Raw genomic sequence first — 20421 nt, 5'->3', positions numbered from 1 at the left:
AGAGGAGAACTTTCATGAAGGATAATTAACCTAGTTGGTATAATTTGTGTTGTTTATTGTAGGGGAATCAGAGCAGGTTTCTTCAGAGACCTTGATATTATGTATATAGGGCAATCTGTCCTTCAACAAAACTCAGGTTAAATATAATGAACTGTGTGGGTTCCAAGATATTAAGGTTAAAATATTCATCCTTCCTTTCTGTTAACAAACTGTAAGCTATAATAAATAGAGTCTTGTGTAATATCAATCACAATCTATTAACAATTTTGCTTAACCATAGTTTGCTTAAAAACAACTTTTTTAATGGAAAAGTTATTTATGGGGTGGGCCAGATTATTGGGAAACTAATAAATACTCATAAACATAATCATAAAGAAAAGCAGCCCAGATGTGACTGTCTTTGCCTTGGATTAATGTAAGTGCTGGGGTTTTTGTGCCTAGGGCACAATAAGTTCAAGTGATCCACCTAACAGAGATGTCTCTGTCAATTCATTCAAAGCTAGCTCAGGGGGAAAAAGGGGAACAAGAACTAGAGGCCTAGATTCCAGCTCCAGTTCAGCCACTAACTTTCTATAGGATCTTAGACAACCACTTGCTCAGACCTCTCTGGACCTTAATTTCTTCACCTGTAAAATGAGGGAGTTGCTTTAAATGATATCTGAAATTCTTTCTATTTCTAAAACTCTTTGTTATTCATGTCTAAGATTCTAAGAAATATTTTGAAAACTTGCTTCAGCTGGTTTATCCTTACTAAAGAATTTTTCAGGACTTTTCCCACAAGTATCAGACCCAGCTGTGTGATGAATGGGCATATTAAGAAGGAAGGGAAAGCTGTTCCAGGCTAATTTGCATGATAGGAAGAGATAGGATAGGGAGGATGGTTTTGTACTGAGTATTCCTTCAAAACAGAACTAACTCAAGGTCCTAGCTGTTTCAAGATGTTAAAGAATCCTTAGATATCTCTCCTATGGAATTATCATAGAAATCCCAGAGAGATTGTTCACTTCATTCCTGGATTGAATTCCTGTCTACTCTTAGTACAATATCTTATTCAATCATTTTTAAGTCTTCATGACCCTATTTGGGGATTTTTTGGCAAAGATCCTGGAGTGCTTTGCCATTTCCTTCTTCAGCTCACATTACTGATAAGGAAACTGAGGCAAATAGGGTTAAGTGACATGCCTCAGAGCAAACAACTATAAGTTTCGGAGGCCAGATTTGAACTCATGAAGATAAGTCTCCCTGATTCTAGACCCAGCACTTTATCCACTGTACTATCCAATGGCCAACACAATATATGGAACATAATAAATGTTTCATATATACTTTTTCTGTCTATACATCTATCAATCTGTTTATTTTCATCTATGTCATAAAATCAGAAATCTGGTGGTATAATGTAATAGCATGTGTAGTGGAAAGAGGACCAAATCTAAATTTTTGAAGATCTGCATTCAAATCCAGCCTGGGTCACTACCTATGTGTCACTGGGCAAGTTACAACTTAATTTTTCAACAATAAAACTAGATGGTTTCTAAGATTCCCTTCTAGTTCTTAAATAATATGGTTCTATATCCTCAGCATATGAATTATGGAGAACTGGCAGCAATGTACTATTGCTCTGTGGGAATAAGATATGAAACCTCAGGAAACAAGACCCTTTTTCCATCTTCTCAATGAACACCACAAAATTAATCTAGTCTCACAGTGAAGTGTGGTGAAGATGCTATCTATATCACCAGGGGGGTAAAGTACATATAGAGGAAGTGAAATGCTAAGACTATACCTGCCCTCCAAGTAATCTCCAAAGTTACTGAATGATCTCCAAAGCCACCAAACATCGCTTTCCCCAAGAGGAGTGTCATACTTTGTTTTGAAGGCTACAGTCAAAAAGCTTTAACTATGAACTTGACCACATACCACAACCCCAACTGAAAGCCTGCAGACCACAGGATTGAACAGACCTGCTTTATGACATTCTCTAAATACTTCTGCTATCGCAGACTTGGGGGCTACTCTCATTTCAGTTCAGGACTGACTGGATGTATTTCCCCACATTAGTTATATAACCTGAGGCTGAAGACAACAGGGTATACTCCACTAATATATCCTGCAAGTTATGTGTCAGAACTAAGCAATCTAACTCCCCAGGTGAAATTTAAAATGGCTAATGGAAGGTTTTGCATTAACAAAATCAAAATCTGCTAGGCTAAGAAAAGAAGGTGATGTAAGGGGAAACTAATAAATACTCATAAACATAATCATAAAGAAAAGCAGCCCAGATGTGACTGTCTTTGCCTTGGATTAATGTAAGTGCTGGGGTTTTTGTGCCTAGGGCACAATAAGTTCAAGTGATCCACCTAACAGAGATGTCTCTGTCAATTCATTCAAAGCTAGCTCAGGGGGAAAAAGGGAACAAGAACTAGAGGCCTAGATTCCAGCTCCAGTTCAGCCACTAACTTTCTATAGGACCTTAGACAACCACTTGCTCAGACCTCTCTGGACCTTAATTTCTTCACCTGTAAAATGAGGGAGTTGCTTTAAATGATATCTGAAATTCTTTCTATTTCTAAAACTCTTTGTTATTCATGTCTAAGATTCTAAGAAATATTTTGAAAACTTGCTTCAGCTGGTTTATCCTTACTAAAGAATTTTTCAGGACTTTTCCCACAAGTATCAGACCCAGCTGTGTGATGAATGGGCATATTAAGAAGGAAGGGAAAGCTGTTCCAGGCTAATTTGCATGATAGGAAGAGATAGGATAGGGAGGATGGTTTTGTACTGAGTATTCCTTCAAAACAGAACTAACTCAAGGTCCTAGCTGTTTCAAGATGTTAAAGAATCCTTAGATATCTCTCCTATGGAATTATCATAGAAATCCCAGAGAGATTGTTCACTTCATTCCTGGATTGAATTCCTGTCTACTCTTAGTACAATATCTTATTCAATCATTTTAAAGTCTTCATGACCCTATTTGGGGATTTTTTGGCAAAGATCCTGGAGTGCTTTGCCATTTCCTTCTTCAGCTCACATTACTGATAAGGAAACTGAGGCAAATAGGGTTAAGTGACATGCCTCAGAGCAAACAACTATAAGTTTCGGAGGCCAGATGTGAACTCATGAAGATAAGTCTCCCTGATTCTAGACCCAGCACTTTATCCACTGTACTATCCAATGGCCAACACAATATATGGAACATAATAAATGTTTCATATATACTTTTTCTGTCTATACATCTATCAATCTGTTTATTTTCATCTATGTCATAAAATCAGAAATCTGGTGGTATAATGTAATAGCATGTGTAGTGGAAAGAGGACCAAATCTAAATTTTTGAAGATCTGCATTCAAATCCAGCCTGGGTCACTACCTATGTGTCACTGGGCAAGTTACAACTTAATTTTTCAACAATAAAACTAGATGGTTTCTAAGATTCCCTTCTAGTTCTTAAATAATATGGTTCTATATCCTCAGCATATGAATTATGGAGAACTGGCAGCAATGTACTATTGCTCTGTGGGAATAAGATATGAAACCTCAGGAAACAAGACCCTTTTTCCATCTTCTCAATGAACACCACAAAATTAATCTAGTCTCACAGTGAAGTGTGGTGAAGATGCTATCTATATCACCAGGGGGGTAAAGTACATATAGAGGAAGTGAAATGCTAAGACTATACCTGCCCTCCAAGTAATCTCCAAAGTTACTGAATGATCTCCAAAGCCACCAAACATCGCTTTCCCCAAGAGGAGTGTCATACTTTGTTTTGAAGGCTACAGTCAAAAAGCTTTAACTATGAACTTGACCACATACCACAACCCCAACTGAAAGCCTGCAGACCACAGGATTGAACAGACCTGCTTTATGACATTCTCTAAATACTTCTGCTATCGCAGACTTGGGGGCTACTCTCATTTCAGTTCAGGACTGACTGGATGTATTTCCCCACATTAGTTATATAACCTGAGGCTGAAGACAACAGGGTATACTCCACTAATATATCCTGCAAGTTATGTGTCAGAACTAAGCAATCTAACTCCCCAGGTGAAATTTAAAATGGCTAATGGAAGGTTTTGCATTAACAAAATCAAAATCTGCTAGGCTAAGAAAAGAAGGTGATGTAAGGGGATAATTCTTGTATCATATATTTCTGATTAAAACGCAGGCACTCAAGAGATGTTGGTGTTGAAATCTATCATAAATGTATATTTGCATAGATGAAGGGAACTAACCCAAAGTCTTTCCACTATATATAAATGATCAAAAGAGATGAACAGTTGTCAAAAGAATTATACTATTAACATTCATATGAAAGAATATTCCAAATCCCTAATAAAAGAAATGAAAATCAAAATAATTCTGAAATTTTATCTCACATCCAACAAACTGACAAAGATGGCAAAATATAGAAATAGTAACAAAATATAGAAATAGGTTATAGAAAGTTAGCCACATTAATTCAATTTTGAAATAGTGAATTGGATCATCATTCTGGAAAATAACTTGGAAATTATACTAAGAGTATGAATACAATGTTCACACCTTTTGATTCAAAGAAAGTACTGCTAAGCAGATATCCCAAGGAGGACAAAGATTGATATAAAGTTTTTATGTACACCAAAATATTTATAGCAGCTCTTTTTGAAGTAACATACAACTGAAAACAAAGATGTGCACTGACTAGAGAATGACTAAACAAATTATGGTATATGGATATAATGTAACAGTATGATATTATAAGACATGATATCTCTGAAGGCATAGGAAGACATATGAACTAATGCAAAGTGAAATAAACAGAACCAGGAAAATGATAAACATAATTACTTCAACAATGTAAATGGAAAGAAACTTTATCTCTGGCCAGATTACTAGCTAGCGACCTTGGAAAAGTCACTTATCCCTGCTTGTCTCAGTTTCCTCATCTGTAAAATGAGCTGGAGAAGGAAATGGCAAACCACTCCAGTGTCTTTGCCAAGAAAAGCCCAAAGACTGAAACTGAACAAAAAAACAGTACATAATGATCCCTACAGGCCATTTATTGACTTAGAAAAACACATGAACATTATCTATTTTCTATTACATTTTTATTTTGTTAGTTACGTTTTGATTCCTGCCTCACCCTATAGGTTTTTGACACATGATATAGAACAATAAATAAAGTAACATTGAACTTGGTTGATGTTTGTTAATTTTCTTGAACTTTTTTTCTTTGTAATGCTTTTTAATAATGAATAGTTTTCTGGAATAGAGAAGAAGAAGAGGTACACTGGAATAATAAGGTAAAGTTAAAAATAAAAGATACCAATTCAGATTCAAAAATAAAATAATATTTGAATTTGAAAACCACAGTTTCCTGACATTTATTACAAGATGCTTATGAAACTAGATTTTCTCAGGGACTCCTGAATGGAAAGACCAGGTCTCTTTTGCTTTTTTAACTTCTTCCTCCCTTACCCTACATATAACCCAGATAATAAGTTCATAGTCTCTTGTTCTTTTTATTCTGATTTTTCTTCCTCCAAAATTTTGTCTACTCTAAAGTGGACAATTTCATCATCCATGATCTCTCCTCTGAGTTCATATCTCTAGCTGCCAGCTGGATATCCACTTGGGAGTCCTTTCATCATCTCAAGCTCAGCATGCCTAAAATCAAATTCATCACCTCCTCTCTCCACCCCTCTATTTCTTTATTTTTGTTGATATAACCACCATGTTTCTCCAGTCACCCACTCAGACTCAAAGCCTAAGGAAAATTCTTTAATTCTTCCTTCTTTCCTCAAAACTGAGCCAATGATTAAAGATTAATGATTAAAGTTAGTTTTTCTGTAATAATGCCTATGTACCCATTTCAAATGTCATAAATTAATTTGGCCCTTCATTATTTCAAATGTGAGTTATTTTTTCATCCTCTTAACAGATCACTCAACTTTAGTCTTTTCGATCCTGAGTGATCTATTCATAGGCAATGAAGAGAAAAAGCTAGAAGTGACACGTTTACCTTCTAAAAATTTATCTCTTTCAGACTTAGAGGAACAATATAAAGGAAGCAAATTACTTTAGGAGATGTGAAAGATTTATTCACTCAACTTGATGAAATTACAAGGTGGCTAACCATTGGATCATTTCCATTTCTGGCAGCCTTTTAAAAAGTAAGAGCAAGCTCTGAGAAGAATAATGGGTTAGGCAAGGAGAAAACGAGTATGGACAAAAAACCCAACTCTTGAGAAAACAGTATTCTTTATTTTTTCTTCCCAACCCCCTACCATCTACCATAACAACTTGCAACAAAACAGCACCCACAGTAGAAAACATCACAACAGCAGAAAACTAATGCAGAGAGTCTAACCAAGCAGTAAGTAAGGCCTGGAGGAGTAGAGGCTCAGGAAACCCAGTAATATGGCATGCTATATGGAGACACTGAACCCTGGGAAAGAACATGAGGATACTGAGATCAAAAAAGTAAGATCCTATTAATGCTTTGTAATAAGGGATAGTTTTTTGGGATAGAGAAGGGGCATTTTGGGGTAATAAGGTTAAAATTAAAAATAAAAGATACAAATACAAATTTATGCCATAGTTGTGGGTCGATGTGGCCATGTATGTCCGTATATATATGGGAATCTAGGTGGTTAAAGCACTAGACCTGGAAGAGGGGAAACTCATCTTCCTGAGTTTAAATGTGGCATCAGACACTTACTAGTTGGTGACCTTGGGCAAGTAACTTAATCTTGTTTCCTTCAATTTTCTCATTTGTAAAATGAGTTAGACAAGAAAATATGGCAAACCACTCCAGTATTTTATCAGGAAAACCCCAAATGAGGTTGTGAAGAGTCAGACACCACTGAAAATGATTGAATAATAACAACAAAGTCCTTGTGTATATGTGTGTACTTGTATCCTTTTTGTGGGTATACAGTTTTCCTACTGATGTTATGTAGTTATGGGAAAGGATGTCCTGAAATTATAAAGGAAATATTTTGTTATTACTTTCTATGCTATGCTAAGTATTTTTATTTTGAGCTGTGTTAAAAGAATGTATTAGTAAAGGAGGTAAATAGACCAGCAGCAACTACAATTTTAGGAGTAAAGGTCCACACAGTATTTGACCCTTGGGAACTCAACCTGCAAGTGTAAATTGGGGGTTTTCCCTAGAGGAGGTAAAATATTCAGGACATAGAGGCTCTACAAAGTAAAATGACTTGCTCACAGACACATACTAACTAGCAGGGGAACCAGGACTTACACTTGGCTCCTCTTATTCCTAGTACTTAATTACTCCTAAATCAGTCAATCATTCAAAAAGTATTTGTTAGGCATTTACTATATGCTAGGCACTGTGGTAAGTATGGGGGATACAAAGAAATAATCCGTCTAGGTGTCATAAATCAAGATCAAAGGTCAGAGCTTCAGAGCAAGAAGGACCTTGGGGGCTAGAGTCTAATCTCTTCATTTTATAGATGTAGAAACAGGCTATAATGAGAATTTTCTGAATCTGAATTTGAACTCAGGTCTTCTTGACTTTAATTAAACACTCTGTTATTATTTCAAATATATGTAAATAGCAAGCAATCTCAGAACAACACAACATTTCCTACAAAAATTGGAATTGAAATTGGAATTGAGTCTTGACAGAAGGCAAGAAGAGGAAGTTGGGGGAAGAATATTTCAGTCCTTGGAAGGCAAACACTAAAAAGATATCATAAGGGAAGATGAATTGTGCTGGATGAGGAATAATAGGTGGCCTGTGAAGCTAAACCATAGAGTATAGGAAGGAAAGTAAATGTTGGATTCAAAACTCTTTCCATTAGAACACTGCCCCTAAGAAATAGTTTCCATAAGTCTTCCTCTAACCAACTGCCCCAGAAAGGTCACAGTCATGCACCTTAGGAAGGGGAATGGGACTTCTTTTGTGGGGCCCTCGGGGTAACAAATATATCTTTGCCAAAATGAAAGCATTTGACACTATATAAATCCAGCAATACTTTAAAGTATTCTCATTATTTTCTCTAACCTTCACAAACTAGATTCCTAAAAGGAATCAAAGACCAGATTGTCAGCCAACCCAAAATGTTAAACCTACCAGAGATAAATAGCGTTTTGTAAAAGGGGAGAAATCTCCATCATCCAACCTGGCTCACAGAACTCTGGGCAGTTCTTAATGTTAAATTATGGCATTAATTAAAAAGTGCTCAACTAGGCAAATTCTCTCTTTAAAAAAGCCATTAGGCTAATCATCTTTCCACCCTGCAGACTTGCCAAAGGAGTGACAGGTTGACATATTGCAATTTTGTTTTAATCGAGAAAGGAGGGAAAAAATACCTAGTGTGGTCACCTAGCTCATTTCTCAGGTGCCCTGATTTATTGATCGGTGGATTACATTTTAATAGCTTCTCTTTTTGGCTGAAGAAACACACACGGCTGGGTCCAGGATGAAGGAGGCTCTCACCTTTTTAGTCTGGGCAATCCACAGTAAAAGGAGGGGAGGGGAATAGCCCCAGAATAGTCCCATGATCCCTTAGGATCTCACAACTTGTGCTTATATTGAAACATTAAGAAAAGGTACCAACAATACAGCACTAGCAAGTATAGTGTCAGGAGCTGCCATCTTTCTCCACAACCTCTTCCCCTTCACTCCAGTCTACCTTTCACCAAAACATGATGGAGGAGAGACAGTTTTGGATACCATTGACTCATTACATAATAATAATAGCTAATGTTTATGTAAGGTTCCAAGACTTGCAAACCATTTTACAAAGGTCATCTCAATTGGTCTTCATAACTGCCCTGGATAATAGATGCTATTATTATCTCCAGAAGTTGAGGGAGATTAGAAGGTGAATTTGAACTCCAATCTTGCTGATTTCAAATTGGGCATTGTAATACCCTTTGATCCAGTCTGTATCCCAAACAGATTATAAAAAAGGGAAAAGAACCAACATGTGAAAAGATGTTTGTAGCATCCCTTTTTGTACTGACAAGGAACTGGAAACTGAGTGAATGCACACATCAGTTGGGAAGTGGCTGAATAAGTTATGATATGTGAATGTAATGGAATATTCTTGTTCTCTAAAAAACAATCATCAGGATGATTTCAGAGAGGCCTGGAGAGACTTACATGATGCTAAGTGAGGTAAGTAGAATCAAAAGAATTGTACATAGCAACAAAATATTATGTGATGATCAACTTTGATAGACTTGGCTCTTTTCAAAAATGAAACTAATTCCGAGAGAGTCATCTGCATCTAGAAAGAGGACTACAGAGACTGAACATGGATCACAACATAATGCTTTTCACCTTTTTGTTGTTTTCTTGCTTTTTGTATCCTTTCTCACTTTTTTCCTTTTTGATTTGATTTTTCTTGTGCAACATGATAAGTGTGGAAATATGTTTAGAAAAATTGTACCTGATTGACCTATATTGGATTGCTTGCTGCAAGCAATATCCATGGGGGGAGGTATGGGGCAAAGGAAGAAAGAAAAATTTGGAACACCAGATTTCACAAGAGTGAATGTAGTGAATGTAGAAAATTATCTTTGTATGTTTTGAAAATAAAAGGCTATTATTAAAAATTTAAAAAACAGATTGGGCATTGTACATACTGCACAATTTTGATATCCCTAACTTGACTTTCTGCTTGTGATGGCTCTGACTTGATTTTCTGTTTGCCTCAAATATAGATGCAGCCATCATATATATTCTTGGTTCTAAAGATTACTACAGTGTTTCCTAAGGTCTCTTTTATTCTACCCTCTAATAAAGGATTATTATTTTAACCCTTTTATGCAAACCTGGTCTTATCTTATATAAAGACTTTGAATGGAGGGCTATACTTGGCTGGTTTATTTTCTTTTTGCTAAGGCCAACTTGTCTAGATTACCTATGTCAGGTAGGAATAACAACTAATAAGAGACCTTGTCACATACTCTGGAGTATTTAAAAGATAGAGAAGAGTAATCTGACACTTGACTGGCATGGAAGACTAGGCTCCAACATTGATACAAATTTGTAGTAGCCTAATACATAAAGAGTCCAGTCTGGTAGGAGTGTGAGCCATTGGGTTTTGATGAGTATTCTACTACTATGCCAGTCAGCACATAGTAGGTGTGAATGGAGAAAAGCTTGATCTATGCAAACCTTTCTATAGTTAATTTCCTCTTTGTTCAATATTAGTTCATCAATTGGGATAGCTAAATGGTGCAAGTGGTTGGATCTGGAGTCAGGAAGATTCATCTTCCTGAGTTCAATCTGGTCTCAGGCACTTCCTGATGTGTGATCCTGGACAAGTCACTTAACCCTGCTTGCCTCAGTTTCCTCATTTGTAAAAGGAGCTGGAGAAGGAAAAGAGCAAAGCATTCCAGTTTCTTTTCTAAGAGAACACCAAATGTTTTTCATTTGGGTTTTCAATAAACAGGACAAACAACTAAACAACAACAAAAGAGTTTTAACCTTACTGCTACCTCAGCACCCATAGTAATGGCTGTTCAGGTGTAATTGGGAAATTTTCCTTTTGTTCCCTTCTAGTATACCATTCTTATGATCCAGGTGACTTCTTAGCTAAAGCAAAAATCTCTTGAAAAGTAGGTTCTGTAGTCCAAGGTGGTAACAGAGGAATAAGAGCTTTGCTATCTTCCTTTTCATTTTGAGTGGGAAAACAAACCACTCACTTTGAGCTGTGGTCTTCATCAGCCTTAGTACAGGACCTGGCATACAGCAGGCACTTAATAAATGCTAGTTGAATAAATGTTTATATGACAGTATTTATCACATTTGCTTTTCCCCTGAAATCCAAACATCTTCTGCCAAACATCTCGGCAAAATTTTCTGAACATGAAGCCCCAATATATGTGTCTTTGGAGACCACTGTTTTAAGGTAAGGAATTCCTTGAAGAAAAAACCATCATGATGTATACAAACACTCCTAAGAAAATAAACCAGCCAAATACAATCTTCCATTCAAAGTCAATCGTATAGGATGAGACCAGGTATGCAGAAAAAGGGTTAAAATAAAAACAGACCATGTAGTTCAAGACAGAAAATGCTAATGGGAATCTAGTAACCAGAATGACAGAATTCCAGAGCTGGAATGGACTTCAGACACTATGTGGTCCAACCTGTATCTAAACAGGATTCCTCTCTAAAATATCCCTAAACAAGTGGTCTACCAGCCTCTGCTTCAAGATCTCCAGTAATGGGAAAGTTAATGCATTATTGTTATCCAGTCGTTTTTCAGTCATATCTGTCTTTTTGACACTTCATTTGGCATTTTCTTGACAGAGATATTGGAGTAGTTTGCCATTTCCTTCTCCAACTCATTTTACATATGAGGAAATTGAGGTAAGTGATTTGGCACATTTGAACCTACATCCTCCCTACTCCAGATCTGCCACTCTACTGCATCATTTGGCTGTTCAAAATTAATGCTCAAAAATATTTCCTTACCACAAGCTTAAATTTGTTGATCTCTCTATTGATCCCCAATCCCAATCCCAACACAAAGTGCTCCTGTTTCAGTACTCTGAGATCAAAGAGAACAAGTTTCATCTGAACTTCATTCTTCACTGCCTTTTCCCACCTCCCACCTCCTTGCCTACTCTTAACTCCAGTTTTGTCTCTCCACCATGCTCTAGAGTTTTCTCCCTCTAAAAACTGCCTTCAATTCCTTTCTCCTTAAGTCTTCTCATCCTGTAAGATCCCTCCATTTCTGTGGTCCTTTTTCCATGGTCTTTTCCTCCCAGAACTTCCATTTTAAATTCTTCTCTGGGTTCCACTCTGACACTATGGGCTTCCTTTCCACCAAGCCCCTATCATGTACCTCTCCCCCAACCTCCTTTTCTGCTTTCCTTTTCCTTTCCCTTTACTTTCACTTTCACAGGTCATCCTCCCCCTAATGGAATTTTAAGTGCTCCTGTTTGAATACCCAGTGCTTAGTAGTGTCTGACACATAGTAAGGGCTTCCTAAATGTTTATTGACTTGACTCCTTCTTCCTAATAGACTTTCACATATCTAAAGACAGCTATTATGTATTCTCTCTCTCCTTCTATCCAAGCTAAACATAGGGACTTTGTTTTACCATATTGCAAAATGAGTAATAATCCATATTCACTTCCTGCCTTTCAAGGTTGTAGAGGCCAATTAAATCAAAGAAAAAGTAATCACAAGTTTCAGAAAAGGGCATTTCATTCACCTAATACACCATTATAATTTTGCTAAAGGGAGATTTATGAAGACAATAGTTTTTTTTTCTGCTTTTGTTTGTCATAAAACCCCAGAAAGAAAATTAATTCTGTGTATATGCAAAAGAAAGGTAGATTTTTAAAAAATTAAAACAAAATGAAAAAAAAAATCTCCCTTTTCATGAATTTAACTAGCTTTAAAAATGGATAAATTCCCAATGTGTTTCAACTAAGAATCTAACAGGGAAGTTACCCAACCTACTTTCTCTTGTTCAGAGATAGACAGATGGAGCTGGATGCTAACAGACACTTTCAGGACACAGAACAGCACAATGTAATCTAATCCTGGCTCCACCAACCATGTGCCACTGCTGGTTTCTGGGCCACACTGGGAGTTTCATTTTTAGAATCAGTTATTTAAATAGAGCCAAAGATAAGATGATGATAGAGTTAGTCATTGCATTCCTGGTTTCTGGGCTCAGACTCATTACCTGAAGGGGCCTGGAGCAGGAAGGGAAGTTAGGAAGGGGGAAGTCTCTAACCCCAACTAAAGGTAAAGAGGTGGATGAAAGTGAGCTGGGGAAAAACAGAGAGGGAAAGAAAATGAGAAGTATCTCCTAAAAAGATTTATTTTCCACCCTAATCCAGAATAAGATGCTCCATTAGAGCTATACAGAAAAACGAATATAAGCATACTCCCTATTTTCAAGGAGCTCATAAGAATAGGGATACTAATCCCTATTTATAGTTCTTACTCTAAAATATAATTATGTGCTAACTCATTCAAGCAGGAGAATAAAAGCTTTAACCCAACAAAGGTCAGGTGTTGACACAAAGGAAAGAATTAAGTGCTCAATAGGCCACATCAATCAATCTACTAATCAATCAACAAGTATTTATTTATTAAAGATCTACTTGGTGTCAGAGGCTATGTGAGGTGCTAGGGATTGCAAGGTAACAACTGCCACAAGTATTTATTAAGAACCTATTTTGAAAGAATCCCTGTCCTCAAAGGGCTTACAATTCTGTCTCCACACAAATTATTCACAGGCAAAATACGTTTTTGAGCTGAAAGGGGCTTTATAGATTACCTAGTCTACCCTCTTCATTTTTACAGATGAGAGAGATAAAGTGATCTAGATAATTAAGTCTGGAACCACTGTCTCCAAAGGTAGCTCTACCACGTTCTAGTATTTCTTTTTATGGATCCAGTGCCTTCTGGCTGCCTCTCACGGAGCACTCCATAGATATTAATCACACTATACTTTCAATAGCTAAAACAGACCAGACCCAAATTTCCCACCACTGGCCCCAGGGGCTTTGTTCCAGCTGTTTACAAAGAATTCTAGATTTGGAATCTGAAGCCTAAAGTTTGAAGTTTAAACTCCCTGATTTGTGGACAAGTCATCTAATTGTTTTGACCCCTCAATTTCCCCATCTATAAAATGGGCATAAAATATTTACTTGCTCTCTGTTGGGACTATCATGAGGAAATCAATTTGAAGAATATAAAATACTGCTGAAGCATGAGCTTACTATTATTATTTTTCATTTTTATAATAAACAAAAACAACAAAATATGTACAACTAAGAGCAAAATCTTACCAACCCTTGAAGGTTTTGTCAAGGCAGAAGCAAGAGAGTTGTTTTGGTTACATACTCCTCCATATTCACTTCTATCCCAGATCTGCCCTTGATTCTCTCGTTTTGTCATCTTGGAAGATACTCTACCCCTGCAGCTCCCTCCTCCTATTGACATATTTCTCCTGGAACTTTGATTTGGAGGCAAGGCTCAGGGCCAGTCATCCTTCACTCCTCTTCCAGCTCTACTCTTGACTCAGTGGATTTTACTATAAAACCTTTTCTCCCTCAACTTCCCCTTTTCAGCTCCTTTTTATGTATTCCCTCCCTATTAGACACAATCTGAGGGTCAGGATGGTCTTTCTTTTTGCTTGCATTTGGTTGCACAAAGCTTGGCACATGTCAGTGTTATTCAGGTTTATCTGACTCTTTGTGACCTCATTATAAGTTTCCTTGACTGAAGTGGCTTGCATTTCCTTCTCCAGCTCATTCTAAGGTTGAGGAAATTAAGACACACAGGGTTAAGAAACTTGCCTAGGGTCACACAGCTGATAAATGTCTGAGGCCAGAATTGAACCCAGGAAGATGAGATTTCCAGACTCCCAGCCTGAATCAGCTGCTTGGCACATAATAAATACTTAATAAATGCTTCTTTTCCTCCTTTCTCTTCTTCTTTCCCCTCCCCTCCCCTTAAAAGGAAACCATTGGATTAATTTAATCAGTTGATTAATTTAATTAATTAACAATTTGTTGAACTAGCAAAGTTGATAGGGTCAGACCTATGATTTAAGAAAATCACTTTGATCACCGAGTGAAGGATATAACAGAGTAGGGAAAGACTTGAGACTATGAAGACCAACTTGTAAGCTGCTTCAAGTGATAGAGGTCTTCAGAAAGATGATAATAGAAGAGAGAAGGTAGTGTATATTGTATGCCTAGCATACAGTGAGTGCTTAATAAATATTTAATTGACTATTATTAATAATATTCTCTTAAAGTTCTTTAAAACACAGGACAAAAGACTTAGAAGTCTGTAGCTACTGTTAAATCACATCAATTTTAGCATTTTAATTAATAATTAAGTAGCAATTAGTTAATTAGTGTTTTAATTTAATAAATATTACATTTATATAGCATTTCGCATTTTTAGTCTTGCAGCAAATATTATTCCCTATTTTACGGATAGGAAAACTGAGGGTCAGAGAGAGTTAATAATCTAATCAGGGTTAGGACCTGAATGTGAATTTCTTGGCTTGATGTTGATCTTTCCATTATAACATGACCCCTGTTTTTTCTTTTACAATATAGCTAATATGGAAATGTGTTTTGCATCATTTCACATTATAATCAATATCATATTGCTTACCTTCCCAAAGAGTGGGGGAGGCACAAAAGAGAAAGAGAGAATTTGGAACTCAACATTTTAAAAATAAATTACTTTAAATGTAACTGGGAACTATGTAATAAAAATACATTTTAAAATAATTTTAAATGAAATTTTTCTAAACTTTTTTTCTTCTTTTAGATTTTTTAAAGCTGGAAACACAGATATATTTACCTTTACCACTAATTAGTTTGGGGGCCTCATAAAAGAGGAATAGCAAACTGGCCTCAAATTCAGGAAGATCTAAATTCTGGTTTATATACCATTTGAGTGACCCTGGACAAATCACGTTATCTTAGAGTACCCAAGGGAACTCCTTGACTCTAAATTTCAGAGTCACTATGGATTTGCTTTGGCACAAAGAAGGAATTGCTAATACCAATGAAATCACAAATTTAGTTCTATCCCATCCCATCCCAATCCCACCTCAACTCTTTGGATTGTTGTGGGTAACAATTTTAAAAAGATAAATATAAATGTAACAAGTGCCTACAAGAAGGTATGAAGCTGTAATGTGGAGTTATGGGAAGGATTGAGAGGAGAGAAGGAGAAAATTAAATTAGACCAGGCATCTACAAAACTGTTAGCTTATCCCAACAATGCTTCTTGGCATTGTGTGTTATTGATCAAATCATCTCTCCTCTCTGGAATCTTAATTTCCCTACCTATAAAAAAGGGGTTGGGCTAGGTACCTTCTAGCTCTAAAAGCCAAAGATTATAAAAAGAACTAGCTAGTTCATGAAGTATAGTTGTATTATTTTTGTTGTTGTTGTTGCTCTACATCCATGATTTCCATTGGTAGAGAAAATTTGTGAACTTCTAGTTTGGGAAATTGATTCCACCAAAATATCACTAACTTCTCTCCAATTTGTAGTCTTGGAAAATTTCCTGGAAGAAGGTAAAGAGGGACCTGCTATAGTCAGTTTGTATTTGTCAGTGATAAGCCAATACACTTTATCTCCCTGAGTCATTGTTCAAATTAGGGCTAATTATCAACTTAGTGGCAGCATAAGAAAGTATTTCTAGGGAAATCCAGGATTGTAAAATCAAACTTACTTAGAATCATTACTATAAAACTGGTAGAAATCTCAGAAGTCATATAGTCCAATCCCTTTATTGACACATATGGAAACTGAAACTCAAAAGAAGTTGAGAATGTTGTCCAAGATCTGAAAATTAGTGACAGAAGAAGGGAGACTTTTTCACTGTATAATGTTGCCCTCTAAATCACATGCAAAATTTTTATTTTAACTTGTTGACTGATAATGAGAGTGATAAAGACAAAATTATCTTACTTCAAATACTTCAATCATTACCTCCATGAATAGGCAATGTAATATTATAATCATTTGTTGTTCAGTACTTTTTTTCAGTCATGTTGATAACTCTTTGAGACTCTTTTGAGGTTTTCTTGATGAAGATACTGGTTTTGCCTCTCCAGCTCATTTTACAGATGAGGATCTGAGGTAAACAGAGTTAAATGACTTGTGCAGGGTCAGACAGCTATTAAGTGTCTGAGGACAGATTTGAATTTAAGAAGATGTGTCTTCCTTCCTTCAGGTCTGGCACTCTACCCACTGCACTATCCAGCTACCTTACTCATATATCTAGCTCTCCATTTCTCACCCTCATCCCCACCAGGGGGTATCCGTAATTGGTTTGTGCTCATGATCAACTCTAACAACTAAATGAATAAAACATTTGCTATGTGCAAATCACTATGTTAAGGCCGGAAGATGCAAATAGAAAAAGACTGTCCCTATTCTCATGGAGTGCATCTTATAAAGAAAGTGACAACATTATATAGAAAACTTCAGTTACAGGACAGATGGGAAAATTCCCACGATCCTTTGGCTGCTGCAACAAAGCAGATGGTAATTTTCTTCTTTTGTGTCCTTTCTACTGATAACTAATCAATTTCTAATATTGAACCATAACAGTTCCAAGGGCTTCAGTAGCAAAACTTCCTCTCACTGATTAATCTTTAGTAGATTGGCCACAACATCTTTAGGAGCAGCTACCAGGCTGCATCTCTGCAGCGATTATTTCCTAAGATATAGCTGGGAAGACACTATGACAGGAGAATTATTATTCCCCAAGTTTTCAGGATCAGGGTTTTCTGCAGTCTCCCTCAGGGGTCTCAGGATCTAAAAGGAGATGGGGTTCAAAGTAGTGAGATCAGTTTATCTTACTTGGTACATGCTGCCTCCAGAAGGTCATCCTGCTGCCTCATTTAAATTGGCTTGGGCTATGTGGGTGGCAGGTGATTGGCAATTGATGGGATGACTGACTAGCCCCAGTCTAAATAACTAAATGTATAAAATGTTGCCCCAGTCAAAGACACAACTTGGTTTTCAATTCAAACATAACATAGGAAAAATAAGCCACAGGGAACCTGAAATTAGGCAAGAGGAGATGGAACTCTTTACATCCTCCTACTTCTCTTTAGACTATACCAGCTTCCCTGACTTGCCAAAAAAAAAAAATCTAAGCAGCAATTCATTTCAATTCAATAAATATTGATTTAGCATCTTCGATGTGTTAGGCACACACACACATCTCAGAGCTTTCCAGCAGACACAAGATGATGGTTAACAGCAAATCCTGGGATTTATAAGAGAAGCTCTGGTACCAGTAGATGGAATGTGGGAAGTCGGGTATAGGGACCCACATGCTTTTTCATATGCTCCCAGCACCTGACTGTGGGGCAAGCACACCTGGGCAGCAGGTCAAGCCAAACTTTCCAACAGTTGATCACTGTTCTCTAGGCTAGAGGGACCTTGCCTCACAGCCCCGACTCCCCACAGACAAGGATTTTTCTCCTTCTCAGCAGGCCAGGCCTTTCACAGAAACATTCTCCATTTCATCCAAGTGTTTCGTCCAAACCCTAGCCTCTGACCACAAAAACTGCCCTTTTCTTCAATACATGAACCTCAGATGTGAGGTATGGTGAGAGCTAAAATCAACTTCAAAAAGGACGTCACTTGCCACTTGCCCTCTCTAGTCAAATGTTTCCAGCACTTCCAAATGTTAGGGCAGGGGAGTCTTGATTTGAGGTCCATGAATTTTTAAAAATGTTTTGGTAACTATTTCAATACAATTGATTTCCTTGATAATCCTATGTATTTTATTTTATGCATTTAAAAATGTTACCCTGAAAAGGATCACATAGACTTCACTAGACTTCCAAAGGGACAGGGACATGACATCCAAAAAGTTAAGGACCCCTGTCTTAGGGTCAAAGCTAGCAGCATCCTTTCTATCCCCTGCCCACTTCAATGTGCTTCCATTGTCAATTTGCCCCTGGCACCAAAGTGTCAATATCAGTTTACTATATTGGGTGATCTATCATATCTAGGGTAGAATAATATTCCCCAAATGACACCAAGCAAAACTTTAGGAAGCTAGGGCACTGAATAGGACTCCTAAGGATCTTGCTGATCTTTTTTCTAGCCTCTAAAAATACAAACTACTTCCAAGGCCACCACAGAAATACTTGAACACCCTCGGGAGGAGTCCCATCCTAACTATGACTAGTTTGTATTTATGGATTGCATTCATGGTAACTTAGAGGAGAGGGTTTCTCTCTCTCTTTTTTTAAATTATACCCAAACCTCATTTGTGAAAGGCAAAGAAAATGCCAGACCTGTTTCATAGACCAGTTTATGACTACTTTAAAAGCCAAAGTACGTCACAACACTCAGCCCACCCACTTCACTGCCCCAATGGTAAACACGGCCCCTTGCCCGTGGAGGTTCTCCCCATATCGCATCCATCGTCCTCCACTTCTGAATGGTTCTTGTTTCTTTCACCTCGTCTCTGGTGGGTTAAAAAAGATGTTGTACTGTGTATATATGAAGAGTACATTGTGGAACTTTCTGCCTTAAATCTCCAAGACAAACAGAACCCAGCTCATGCCTTCACTGTCTGCACACAGGCCACAGATGTTAATAAACAGTGTTGGGGTTTATAGTCTGGACATCCATCCTTCCATCCGTTTTACACATGGGGAGCCAAGAGATCGCCATTTTCCCCCCTCTCTTTTCCCTAACTTACAAATTCAGTAAACTGTTGTCAGGTTGGCAATAAATTTATGAATTTTGGCTCCCAGATGTGGCTGGAATAAAAGTAAACACAGGGCAAGAGAAACTGCATTTCAGGTTTGTGTGCCATGAGGCTGAGTCTGCAGAAAAAATGAGCTGAGAGGAGACTCTTTTACCCTTTGCTGGGAGACACCAAGAGATGATTTTCCTGATGGTTCAGTTGCCACCGTGGCAGTTAGAGAACGATATCAAGCAGCACTTTCTGCCATTTAAAATAAGTTCCCCATCCCCAATACTCATCAGGTTGATTGGTTCTAAGAGAAAATATCTATAATGCTCACTGTTCTAAGAAGCATGGAGGCAGAGTGAACAGAGAGCTAGAACTCAAGGCCAAGAAGATCTGAGTTCAGATGTCACTTTTGACACCTTAGCTGTATGATCCTGGGCAAACCACTTAATTACTCTGTGCTCAAGACCAGCTGGGTCAAACTCAAACAGAAATGGAGCCATTAAACTATACATAAAGATCCCTGTAGGGCCATATATTGACTTATAAAACTACTTATTAACTATCTCTATCTTCCCATATTTTTCTTTATTCTGTTAAATCTTTCCCAATTCTATTTCAATCTATTTCTGACCCTACTGGGGAGTCATCGGGCTGAGTCTGACTTTTTTCTAGGTAAGAATTAGGTGCCAATCTAGGAGATGCCAACCCACACTGGTAGATGGAGTTCCTCACCTACATGGCCCATATACCAAGGAAATTTCAGGTTCAATCATTGTCTTGACTGTCTTCATTGCTGTCCTATTCAGAACTGCCTATTTTTGACATCTCTCCAATGTTTAAAACATTTATTAGATTTGGTCTTGCTAAGGGAACATACAAAGGTTCAAGAGAGAAATCTGGCTTCCCAACAAGAACTGATTTGACTTTCAATTTTGAGAATAACTATTTGCTTTTGACTGGGGTAATCACAAAAACATTTACTAACGCCTTCAGAGTTGGTTTCAATCTAAATTCATTATATCCCAGGAAATTATTTGAGAATGAAGATCAAATCAAATTCCTTGCTTTTTTTTTTTCCCATAGATTTTCAGAAGTGAAAAGGATCTCATGAGGTTGTAAACTAGAGGATGGAGCTGGAAGAGACCTAAGAGAGTTCATAAAGTTTCTAGGATCATAGATTAAAAGCTAGAGAAGAGCAGGGAGATAATAACTATCCAGAGATTCT

Source organism: Antechinus flavipes, chromosome 4 (genome assembly GCF_016432865.1).
Source record: "Antechinus flavipes isolate AdamAnt ecotype Samford, QLD, Australia chromosome 4, AdamAnt_v2, whole genome shotgun sequence".
Lineage (NCBI taxonomy): Eukaryota > Metazoa > Chordata > Mammalia > Dasyuromorphia > Dasyuridae > Antechinus > Antechinus flavipes.
Note: the sequence above shows the minus strand (reverse complement) of the source record.